The sequence below is a fragment of the Cydia fagiglandana genome, chromosome Z (genome assembly GCF_963556715.1).
Source record: "Cydia fagiglandana chromosome Z, ilCydFagi1.1, whole genome shotgun sequence".
NCBI classification, from domain to species: Eukaryota; Metazoa; Arthropoda; class Insecta; order Lepidoptera; family Tortricidae; genus Cydia; species Cydia fagiglandana.
Window position 1 is genome coordinate 14,739,847 of NC_085959.1, and position 8,059 is coordinate 14,747,905.

Sequence of the window (8,059 nt, forward strand, 5' to 3'; positions counted from 1 at the left end):
CCCTTCCGTGTTGCTCGAAGAGTCCAAGCACCAAGGGCGTGTAAGCGATAAGATAGAGATTCCGTGTCGGTAAAAGACAATAGATAGGTACCTATATTAATAGTTGATCGCTGGCTGTTCACATTGCCGGCGAGGACTCTCTTTGCACTCTTTACTCGCAGCGATAAAAGCTGTCAACGATAAAGTCGCTTAGCGGTAGGTACTCGCTAAGCGATGTTCGCTTGGCGGTCGGAGAGACCATGCAACTAGAAAAAATAGTCGTATTGTTTTACCACATCTATATCGATATTACTAACGAACCTCTGTAACTCAAAAAAAAAGAAACTGTATTTTTACGTGTCTATGTATAATCACCTGCCTAACACGAATTTTAATGTGTTTTTAAGACTAACAAAAACCTACAAGAACCTCTCTAAGTCGATGCACTCTATAAGATAAAACCTCGTTAACACGAAGTTTTGGCGTTTCCCTTGAGATCCGTGCTATCGAGGTTCCACTGTACTACTATTCTGTGACTAAGGTTACAATACTTAATTCACGAAGGCTGATATTTGCTTGTAGACCTTCATCATCATCATCATCATCTCAGCCATAAGACGTCCACTGCTGAACATAGGCCTCCCCCTTGGACCTCCACTCGTACCGGTTGGAAGCGATCCGCATCCAGCGTCTTCCGGCGGCCTTAACAAGGTCGTCCGTCCATCTTGTGGGTGGACGTCCTACGCTGCGTTTGCTAGTGCGTGGTCTCCACTCGAGCACTTTTCGACTCCATCGGCCATCTTCTCTGCACGCAATGTGGCCTGCCCATTGCCACTTCAGCCTGCTAATCCGGTGGGCTATGTCGGTGACTTTAGTTCGTCTACGGATCTCCTCATTTCTGATTCGATCACGCAGAGAAACTCCGAGCATAGCCCTCTCCATAGCTCGTTGAGCGACTTTGAATTTTGAGATGGGGCCGATAGTGAAAGACCACGTTTCGGAGCCGTAAGTCATCACTGGTAACACACATTGATTAAAGACTTTCGTCTTGAGGCACTGAGGTATGTCGGACGAAAAGACATTACGTAGTTTCCCGAACGCTGCCCAACCAAGTTGGATTCGGCGGTTGACCTCCTTCTCGAAGCTTGTAGACCTTATTAACCTTAAATACGGTGTTTAAAACGTCAAACTCGCATTCAAAAACTCGCTTCGGTCGCAGCCGGACGCCCCAACTCGTTTCCAGTTTTATATTTCTAATCGCTTCTCGCTCATCGTTCTTGGTGAAACCAATGCCAGTATATTGAACCTAAAAAATAATATATTATATTTACATTTATAACACGAGGTACGATAAATATACCAATTATTTTACACTACTGAAAACTGCAACTAAAACGTTCGATATGTTTCGGAAATGTTTGGGCACAGTCATTTGTAAGGTCAAATATCCTCCCATCACCCATCTAATTAAATAAAATGTTCCGTAGGTTGTATGTATAACTATATACAGGATACAGGTGTATAAAGACGGGCCAATAACACCTGCTTTGTAGGTATCTTAGTTCAGTCATTATAGATTTTGACCTGTGAATAATCAGTTCTTGGATTTTTTTTCGTAGGTCCCTCGGGGGGGTCAAGGGAGTATAAATTCAAAAAAAAGACTGAATCAGGCTTCTGTGTATATTCAAAAAACGGTTTTTCTTGAATAACTCGGGCATTTTTGATTTTACAGTAAAACCGTGAGGACAAAAATTGTAGGAAATTTGATTCTCTACAAGTTTGGTCCTCACAATTTTTCTTCTAGGATCGAGATTTTGGAAATTAAATTTAAAAAAAAGCGACAAGTTCCTAAACCTACGTATAATGAACACCAACTACGCCGGTATCGTCTTGGGTTGTCCCATTCGTTTTTCGTCAAGTTCTTAAATTAGTCCTATTCTGCTTTCGTCACCCATTCTACATTCGTCACAATCGTCGGTGGCTTTCAATGTAGAATGCGTGACGAAAGCAAAATAGGACTAATTTAAGAACTTGGCGAAAAACGAATAGGACGACCCAAGACGATACCACTACGCCATATTGGTTAGTACCATGCAACCCCGCGACCCGCCCCGGCTTCGCACGGGTTACACAAAACCTTAACAGATTATACACCTAAATCTTCCTCAAGAATCACTCTGTTGATAGATGAAAACCGCATGAAAATCCGATCTGTAGTTTTTGGGTCTATCGCGAACATACATACACACAAACAGCGCGGCGGGGGACATGGTTTTATAAGGTGGAGTGATTCTATACTCGCTGTGGTCAGTTCTCTTCCTCCCTCTCTTCCGCCCGGGAGGGTATAAATAATAAATAATTAAAAGCCTAAGCCGAAACACCTATTAAATACTTGTCATGGAGAAGTTACTTTCTGGTCTTCATGAAAAAGTTCCATTCACCAAATAGCACTGTTTAAATGCAAATGTAAAAATATACTATAAGTACCTATATATAAAATATTTGAAAAGTTTCGTCTATTCTTTCTGGAACCCATCACCAGAAATAGGTCTCGACTAAAATGATGCTTAAAAATAACTTGCAGATTAAACATAACGAAGAAGACATATTGCCAAACGTGAAATACGCGTCGTTAGGGTGTTCCAGCTGGTCTTCATCAGCAGTTCCACTTCATTAAATATCACTCATTTTATTTAATCTGAATGCTTGATCATCATATGATTCAACAACAAATTTAAATGTATTATGTCTGTAAGATTAGACGAGTTAGGAATAAATTCTTACGGAATGATTATTCACAGAGATAGGTAGAAAGATGGACAGACGGACGGATGCACAGACGGATAGACGGACAGACGGACGGACGGACGGACAGACGGACAATAAAGTGATCCTAAAAGTGTCCTGTTTTTTCCTTATGAAGTACGGAAACCTAAAGAATTACTTTCTGATTATCATAGCGTTCTTTCTTTAGACATACGAGTACTTTATAGTAAGTAATAATCGTATTAACTTTATTCCTCTTCAACTCGATACCTACACCCGTTCCCGAGATAAAGGGCCTTGACTTGACAGACAGACAGACGGACGGATAGACAAACAGACGGACAGACGGATAGACAGACGGATAACGAATTGATCCTTAAAGGGTCCCGTTTTTTCCTTTTGAGGTACGGGACCTAAAAAAATAACTTGTACTGATCATAGCGATCTTTGTTTGGACATATCGTATAGTAATACTCGTATTTACTTTACACCTCTTATTACATATTTCGGTCCCTTTTACATATTACTTACATAGGTGAAAGAAAAACTATTAAGTTAAGTATGTATACCTATATATATACTAATATTATTTCTAGTACCAAAAAATCTACTTACTAACATACCTACACGTAATTTAAAAAAACCGGCCAAGTGCGAGTCGGACTCGCGTTTCTAGGGTTCCGTACATAAGTCCGACTCACGCTTGACTGCACATTTCTAATAGGTTTTCCTGTCATCTACAAGTGAAGATTTTATGTATTTATATTTTGTGTATTTTTTGTATTTCAAAATTTTAGACTTAGTAGTTTCGGAGATAAAGTAACTTTTAGGCTATTTTCTTAAATAACTTCAAATAAATGTATTTTAAAATTATTAAAAAAAAACTACTACTAATTTACATATGTGTACCAAATTTCAACTTAATTGGTCCAGTAGTTTTGGAGCAAATAGGCTGTGACAGACGGACAGACAGACGGACAGACAGACGCACGAGTGATCCTATAAGGGCTCCGTTTTTTTTCTTTTTGACGTACGGAACGCTAAAAACAAACCTCCTATGAGTAGATCCACTTCACTAAATGTCACTTTTTTTGAACGTAAATACTTGCTTTATTGATGAAAACACAAAAATCGCTATATGTATGCCTACTTATAAGATTCGAGGAGTTCGGATGGACCCATCATCAGGGGGCCGATTTTTGAATTTCGATCACTCGATTTCGTCACTCGAAAATCGGTGAAAAACGGCGAAAACCTAATTTTTGAAATATGGACGCTCGATATTTGAAATCTAGTGGTATTGACCACTCGATTTCAATTCTATTAGTAGAATTTAAACGCCTAGTAGTGGAGATATCATTTAACAAAATACACGAAATCGAATGGTCGAATTTCAAAAATCGGCCCCCAGAACTGGGATTTGATAAAAACGGGATACCTATACTTTAAAAAAAAATCCAAATCGGTTCACCACCGCCAACCGGTTGAAATTCTAACCTACGAGTAAGTAGTGGCTTACAAAATTAAAAATACCTACTTTCCAAATTTCATTATAATATAGTTTTTGAGTAAAATTGCTGTGGCATATGGACGGATAGACGGACAATTCTACCTTAGTGTACTTATGAGCTTAATCACAGAATAAATAATAGTACTAAGTACAGAAGACTCACTCTCTAACAAAACGCGTCTGTTACGATCAGCACAGATATGGCCGCTAGGTGGCGACAGCGCCACGCGCGGCTTATGGCAAACCCCAAAATTGGAGCCGAACGGACGTACTTTTAGCTACCTGTAGCAAAGCAACGAAATCGCGGAGTGAGACACGTCAGTTAATATTTACTTACTTCTTTTTTTTACTTTGAGACATTCTTAGCGGTAAACGTATTCGCTATGGCCGAAAACAGTTTATAGATGATTATCTTATATCGATGCTTTAAATTATTGTTGCTTTCCCACAGCCATCGTAAATTTATTATCTTTTAAACTTTCGTTTTTCATGCGTTCCTGAAACCATAAAGTAACTATAATCTGTGCTGAAACTGAACAAATCTGTACACATGAACACTGAAGAACGTGAGATTGATGGAAGAAAATAATGCCAAAACCTGAAAGCTGAAATCTAAATTTGAAGAATGTAGCAGAATGCATTGAGCACTGTCAGTTTTTTGATATTCCATATTCCATAATATCAATATCCAGAGAGGAAAATTGCGACTACGTTTGTATGGAGAACCGGACATCCCCTTGCCTCTTAATAATATGCTTCGGCACATGATTACACATATTTATATGTAGGTACGTGCATTGTATTTCCATATCTTACAAGCAGAGAGCCAGACGGTGCTTGCTGGATATTGGTTTCTGAAATCTTCGACTAAGTCTTGGGTCATATGAAAATAAAGCTCTTTACATAACATTGTATAATATTTTCCTTTTTCATAATTTTTTTATATAATATGCATTTTTTTCTTGGATATAAATTTCTTGACTTCGATTGACGTGTTTATTATTTTCGTTACTATGACAGCGTGAACATTGAAAAAAAAAATATAACGTGAAGGTTGAGTCCGCAGGTGAAGGTACAGTGACATTTATAGTTGATCAAGCAGATTTTGTCAGTAGAAAAAGGCGGCAAATTTGAAAAATGTACGCGCGAAGGTATATCGACTCATAGAAAATTTGAATTTCGCGCCTTTTATAACTGAAAAGATTTGCTTGACCATCTATATAACTCACACAAGCAAGAACCACCAACGACGATTTAAATTAATATGATAAGCATATAAATAGCAACTTTTTGGCGTTTATCGTGCGTACTTCTATTCGTCTTTTGGGAAAAATTACCACAAACAAAGGGCCTACGGTGAAACACGAAATTCCAAATTCGTTAACTGCCACTCTATCACTCTTGCATATCCGAGCGATAGAGTGGCAGATAAAGAAATATCGCTTTTCGGGTTTCGCGGCAGGCTGTAAACAAACCGCCTTGATCCATCAATGTTATATAAGTAGTTGGTCAAACCAATTTGTCAGTCAGTAAGAACCGGGAAATCTATAGTCGTCCTTTTCTTTTGGGTGCTAGTACTAGTGTAAAGTGTAAGACAAAGATTGTATGATTGTCTCTGTCTATGATTGAAAGGAGACAACCTTTGAAAAAACTATATTTATTCGAAACATCTGTGAAAACTTGATTACTTATGCATGCAAATTTTCAGCTTAATTGAACACCCGGGAAGTGGGTATTTAGATTTGATTGATACAAACAAACAACGGGGCAGGTGAAAGTGAAACTACATAAAAGCTTGTAAAAATGTGGCTTCTGGAATTTCCAAGTTCTATTGGAATTTCAGATGAAAACGTCCTTATTGCATTTGAAGCATAAAGACGTACCCTTATTATTTTATGGAAAGCCACAAATAACAACCAATTCGAGGCTACTATTATTAAGGTGGCAAAATACGAGTAGGTCAAAGTAACTCGTAAGCCTCGTAACACAAAATAAGTTTCACAGAACAAAATTATTTACATATTCTAATAAAAGGACTGAAGTGTAGTGCTGCGAAGAAACGGTATTTTAATGACATAATTTTATTATGGATACCTATACATGGTAGAAGAAGACAAGTAGGCATGGAATCCTCCATTTTGCGTGGTCTGACGCATCTGGCCGGGCTTTCCCGATTTTCTGTCGATGTCTGTGAAGACCTTTCGTCACAAAATACCTAAAATAATAAGTTTTAAATTAATCAAAAACTCTCCAGTTTGCTATTCATTCAAACTGAAAACATCCAAATTTCTAAGTCGTTATACGACCGGTGTCTTATATGCCACTGAAAATTCAACATCAATAACAACTAATTAGGCATAGCGTCCAATGTAGAGAATGGCACAGGCACTTAGTTCTTACGAATTTTACCTGAATTTATTAATCAAAGGAGCTGATGTAAAAGTGAGTTGGGAAAGTTGGCAGCTAGTCGCCGAAGGTCCGGTTTTCCAGAGTTTAGCCCCTAATCAAGTAATCATGCACCTCACATACCCTGGCTCATGGCTTAGGGCTTTTAACAACACAATAAATGCTTATTTTGCCGCTTTCTCCACTATCTCTCCCTGCCATCTAACCCAGAGGGGAAAAATATATACCTTATTGTGGCTACTCCATCTTCCTCATGATAATTATTTTACTTCACAGAAAAGCAATTGGTTAAGATAGTTACAACAAAGTCATTGTTAATAGCCGGGGTTAGGACCCACGACCATTGGTTTAAAAATTATACTTTTTACCTATATGATTTGTAAGTATGTTTATAATAAATCTGTTTTCTTTTTGCCATTTTGAAGTAGTATTGTATCGCTTTATATTATTATTTGTCAATTATTTTTTTAATCATAGACAATTGTCACATGTTCGTTTCATGATAGATCTACACCCACGCAACTGCATGTCATGTTCTTGCGGTTTACTTTTATAACGCCAAGATCGAAATTTGACTGCTAACTCCATCTTGCGTCCAGTAGAAGAATCAAAGTATTGTAGAAAAATGAGCATGCAGTTTACTCTATGCCGTAGGATCCCCTTTTGAATGTCATAAATCCAAATATGGCAGCCATACCCATCGACAAAAAAGTCTAGTTTTATTGACAGTTACGATCACAAGTTGTCAAATGTAACAACTTGCGATACATTGTGATCCTAACTAGAGCTGGGACACGTTGGCAAAATGCGTACCAAAAGTACGTTTCTATGAAAATACCAGTTTTACGTGTACCACCCTAAATAGGCAATTTACGTGTTTACCGTACTTAAGCGACTTACAAATAAGGGTTATTTATGCAAATATCGACTTTTCATTAGTCTGATCTGACGTATCGTGACGTTTTGAGCCAAGGCCATTAATCAAATGACATATTAACAATGTAAAAATTATTTCCATTATTTTTTGATCCAACAGACACCCAGACGACTGTCTGTTAACAAAAAAATATTTTACTTAAAGTAAAAATAAGAATGGAGGTACGAGGTGTTGGCAACTTCATATTTGTTATATTTCGAAAAATAGAGTCCGTGCTTTTAAATACTCGACAAACAAAACGTCGTCCATTAGGAAAAACCTGTCCCAAAAACTATTTCAGTACAACACCCCCACCTCTAGTGTGGATAGAGTTCACTGACAGGTGGTGATTGTACGCGATTCCACAAGTCATGATTTATCCGCATCAACTGGATATCCTCATGATACGTCAAATGTCCGTTCTCGAATACACCCCCTGTCTGTCAAACGTGGTTAGTGCGACTGGCCCTTACTGTCTATAC

General features: G+C 38.0%; 1 long non-coding RNA gene across 1 annotated transcript; it reads right to left on the reverse strand.

Moving 5' to 3' along the window:
* Positions 1-814: 814 nt before the first annotated feature.
* Positions 815-7,353, reverse strand: LOC134678504 (uncharacterized). The gene is made up of 3 exons (XR_010100194.1): positions 6,350-7,353; positions 4,593-4,752; positions 815-1,285 (listed from the first exon to the last, which is right to left on the reverse strand). It is a non-coding gene; the product is annotated as an uncharacterized LOC134678504 (long non-coding RNA).
* Between the last annotated feature and the right edge of the window lie 706 nt (positions 7,354-8,059).